Source organism: Morone saxatilis, unplaced genomic scaffold (genome assembly GCF_004916995.1).
Source record: "Morone saxatilis isolate NCDOM2014 unplaced genomic scaffold, NCSU_SB_2.0 Contig18, whole genome shotgun sequence".
NCBI classification, from domain to species: domain Eukaryota; kingdom Metazoa; phylum Chordata; class Actinopteri; family Moronidae; genus Morone; species Morone saxatilis.
Window position 1 is genome coordinate 9,427,224 of NW_023339740.1, and position 5,100 is coordinate 9,432,323.

Genomic DNA, 5,100 nt, shown 5'->3' on the forward strand with positions numbered 1-5,100 from the left:
ATTTCCCTCTGCACCTGACTAAAAGTTTTATAATAATGACGAGTTAACATTCCCAGCACCACATGATGATCTGTGCATGTGCTGGTTCTGAGACAGGCCGCAGGGTGTTTGTGTGTGTGTATGGCAGTGGGGGGGGAGTCAGAGAGGGGAGGCAGATCAGGGGGAGGGTGTGACTGTGGCCTGGTGGACCATAGCGAGAGAACAGTATGTAGGACAAGGCCTTGCACTAGCTAACCTATCCTGGCTAGAGCCATGGTTGGGCGTGCTGAATTTCTGCATGCATGATCAATGGCACTGAATAAAAAAGAGAGGAGAAAGACTGCGGTGTGGGGGAGGGGATGGAACAAGTTAGAGCGATGTGAAATGATTCGAGTAGAATAGAGCAAAAACACTTGACTTCACTTCTGATTATAATACTTAAATTGGTCAATTTTTGCAAGTGATTTAATCAAATGCAAGAGAGTGAAGAGGACTAGCTTTTGAGCAACTTTGGCTAACTTTTTTTAGGGGCTTAAGCAACAGTTATTCAGATTTTTTAATCTAGTAAAGTATGCCTGAAAGCAAAATTGACACAATTGTGCGTGTGGGTCGGTGTGTGAGAGAGGTTTTCAGTGCACTCACATTGCACTTTTTCTGCCTTTGCTCTATCCCGTCTCCCTCCCTCTGTCTTGTTGTCAATCTGCCACCTTTAAACACTGCCATAGTTTGTCCAATCCAAGTCTTCACTGCTTTTGTTTCCTTGACCACAGCTGACCCAGAGTGGGAACCCATTGTCTGTGTGTAACCTTTGACCTGCCAGGGCCTGGGACCTGCTCTCCACCACCCTCGAGGCAGTTTGAAAAGAGAGTTGAGAAGGGGAGTCGAGAGAAAAGGGTTGAAAAGGCAACTTTTGAGCATCTGAAAAGCTAGTAGCTTTGGTTCTGTTGGCCGTATTAAGCAGCAGCAGTCTTTAGATCAGTCTTTGCATCACATTTGCATGTGATGCAAAATGTAAACCAGCAACAAGTAGTTCCAGGAAGACCTCATTGAATTAAATGCAGGCAATGGATAATGAAAAAGGATTACAGATGGAATGTTTGTTGATGGATAAAGAGTTATAGAACAAGCAAAAAAGTCTTTTAAATCGGAAGCCAGGAGTCCATTTTGAAACGCTCCATTTGCTGTGGGTGTTTTTTCCACCTGGCAGGTGGCGAGCCAAAGAAATCATTACATGAGAGAAGAGAAGGGAGGAAACAAGCACACCTGTGGTTGCGCCAGGAGCCCCACCTCCGTTCTCCGATCACAATCCCTCCATCCCCCAGGGGAAGGTGTGGCAAAGGGAGAGAGACAAAGGGAGGAGAGAAAGGCAGAGGAAGGAAGAGATTGTGGGGGAGATTTACAGGCCTCTTCAACAGTTGACTGAGGGTTGAGTTAACCTTTTATTAATCACATACACACAAAACAAACTGGACTGACGGTGCTGGAGGGCTCCGAAAAGGCTTCCAAAGGCGGCTGTGGGCTTCCTGCGAGCACAAACAGAACACAACCTATTTACCCTGATGACACGGGACTATTTCTGTCTGTCGACTGTGAGCAGCAGCGGCGGAGGTCTACACTGTAATACCACACAGACGGTTAGGCGGACCAAACACACACACACGAAAGCAGCACAAAGGCTTCTGGTTACAAATCAGCAGAGACCTAACACTTAAAGACAGATTGTCAATACTGCACTTGCCACCATGGAAATTGGTATGGGAATCACAGTTTGTTAAATGACTGTCTATCCATCACTGTTGTACTGAGTGCATTATTAAGTCCCAGATAACTAATTATCTGTTATCTGTTGTCACATCTGCAAAGCTTTGCATGGCATGACATTAAACGACAGCATCCATTCAATCCAAAATGAGATGTTCATTTAAAAGTGACACATACATTTTTCTTGGTTGACACTATGAGTGTTTTAAAAAGTAAAAGTGATGACGAACAAGCTTTTGTTCTACTTCTAAATTGATATTTATTCATATTTACATCCACCACCCTCTATGGTTGCAGCTTCACGCCTGCTCTGACCTCTTTTCAGAAGTGAGGTGATGTCACTAAGTAATTGCTAGAAATGACATCATGACACATACAGATGGAGTCACGACCATCTTTGAGATCATCGTCGTGCCGACCTAAAGGAGATGGCTGTGTGCCATGACTCATCATCTCTTTGTCGGAAGATGTGCTGCGGGTAATGTAGTGTTAACACATGATGGATTTCACACCAGGGCCTCGGAGCAGGATGAGAGAAAGAAAGAAAACAGGAAAGAAAGGGAGGGTAAGACAGAGAAAGAAAGAAAAAAAGAGAGGATGAGGAAGTGTGTGCCTCTAAGAGAGAGAGTGGATGGGTGGTGGGTTTTTTAAGGGAGGGTGGTCGTCCAAGAGAGAGACAGCTTTGTTGGTAGCAAGAAATCCATACCACCTCTCTCCAAAGTGTCTTAGAGACACACACACAAACTATAAACTCTCTCTCACACACACACACACGCGAACAAGTGGAGTTGCAGTGCGTCCCTGTATCTCTTTTAATCCTTTTTCCACTCCCCCCTCCATTTCTTTTCACAGGACCTATCAACGCCATTCCTAGCTGCTATTTATAGGCGACCACTGTCCCCCCGTCCCCCTGCCTGAGTGTAGATCTGTGTGTGTGTCTGTGTGTGTGTTTCAGGAGAACCTCAATAAACCAGTGCTTCTCACTCCTAATCTCAATGTGGTGTGATTCACTGAACAGGATATATGGGAAAGCCAGTTACAAAGATAGGTGTGTGGGTGTGTGTGCGTGTGTGTGTGTGAGCGTGTGTGTGTGTGTGAGCGTGTAGGGGGAGGGGGTAAATGACACTGATTTATCCCACCTGTCCAGTTGTTTCCGGTGCGTGCGTGTCGATGCACGACTGACTGCTGAAATGTATTCCACGAAGGCCTGGGAACACACAAATCATCCCTGGAAAGTTGGAAAGTGTGTGTATTTATTGCTGTGGATGTGTCTATGCATGTGCATACACTGTAACTGTAAACACCCAAACTGGATATATTGAGATTTGTACGATACCAACACGTGGGTCAGTAGTACAGCTGCTTTACTTGTGTGCTGCAGTGTGCAGGCCCTACAGCCTGATGGAAGGCTGTGGTCATTGATTTATGAGCTCACAGTTAAATTGCACCCTTCTTTGTGCTCTAATCAGCAACTGACATTAGATCTTCACACCATTGTTTTATGGATTTTAAAGGGGTATTTCAGTTTTGGGGGATCGCCTTCCATGGTGTCCGCCATGTTGAACCGCCATGTTTCTACAGTAGCCCAGAAGGGAAAAACAGATATACATATTTTTTTGCCATTTTATGTAAATTAATATGTGTAATGTGAAAGGGGTCGCTCATGGTAACAAACACACAGATCATTTACACCTGCAGTTCCTCTCTGCAGAACAGCAGACCGTTTTGGTTCAGTCTCATCAGCGTAGTTTTCAGTCAAAGGAAGCAGCTGTTTTAACTAAAAAAGCTCTCAGAAAATCACTGTACGGTACCTGCCTAGCACCAAATGGCTCACAGATAAAGTTAGCAACTGGCTGGTGTTAACAAAATGGAGCATTTTGAAGCTAAGCCAGATATGAGGAGTTGGTGAAGGCTAAAATCAGAGAGTAAATGTTGGACTGCTCCGTATCTGCTCGCCTGGATGCATAAATAGGCAATTGTTTGCTAACATACTAAAACACTTGATTTCTAGCCCAGCAGAACCAAACCAAACACTGGATCTAAAAAGCGGAGTTTCGTGGCGACTGTAGGTTCTCTTCGCGCTGGGAAGGCGAGGGTGGAACGAGGGAGTAGCGATCTGCTACTCTCTAAACTACACCACTAGATGCCTCTAAATCCTACCACTGGACCTTTAATTATATCAAACTTGTGACCACTTTCTGTTTGCATGCCATTACCATAATATTTTAACATTATCTGAAACCAATTTTAAAGTAATTAAATCAACAATGTAACAAAGAGAATCCAGCTTTCTTAAGAGTGTAATGGTAAAGAGGAAGTGGCAACTGATACTACTTGACTGCCTACAACTGAATGTGTCAGTGAAAACACCAAAATGTATAGAGACACAGAACTGAAGCAGGAGTTAATTAGAAGGATTTAGTTGGAGAAAGGATGAAGGAAAGCATCTCACAATAAAAAACAAAAGAAACCAAATGAGGTGAATAGAAAAGGCTGAATAACAAGCATAGAGTGTATTCTTTTATAATTCAGTGTATGTTTGTGTGTGTGTGTGCAGCTGTGCGGTGACAGAGTGAAGGGAGGAGAGAGCAGAGGGGGTCTATTGTGGGTCTTTGTGTGGCTCAGATTGTCCTCTTCTCTGGGAAAGTGGAAACTCAACACTCCTCTCCAGAGGTCTGGTTACCAGGTGAGAGAGGAGGAAAGAAAAGGGAAAACAGAGTTGGAGCGCAAGGGAGGGAGAGCTGCATAGGTGCGGAGAGAGAAAAAGAAAAGGAGAGGCGAGGGAGAAAAGACCATGAGATTTTGGGCATGAGAGCTGGAAACTGAGAAAGGCTGAGAGAGATCAAGAGATGAACACAGAGATAGGAAGCAACAGCCTGAGAAAGAATAAACAGAGAAACGCTCAGATTTTGGTATAAATCCCACAAGACTCAAAAAACGGATGATCAAAGTGTAACAATCCTGAACAAATTTCAAAATGTATTGCGCGCTGTGCTAGCTCATCACATGTGGCCTGTAGATGAAGTAATGATGTGGAATTAAAATGATATTATCAGAGTTATGTCCCCTCTGCAGTGAACCCATAGCCATAGAAAAGAGGGATCATGACCTCATCTTATGTTTTAAGAAAATACCAGATATGAATGTCAACAAATCCCAGAATAATAATAAAAACCACTGCTGTGATCTTTTCCACAATCAAACATGAAACTACACTGAAAGCAGTGGCACTCATTTATAACCCAGTTATAAAAGGACTCCTCCTGGTGGCCACTTTTGGTACTGTTCCTTTTCTCCTCCTTCCATCAACTTTTCTCATCCTCAGAAATGAAACACACTTTACAGGTCTTGTATCTGAAA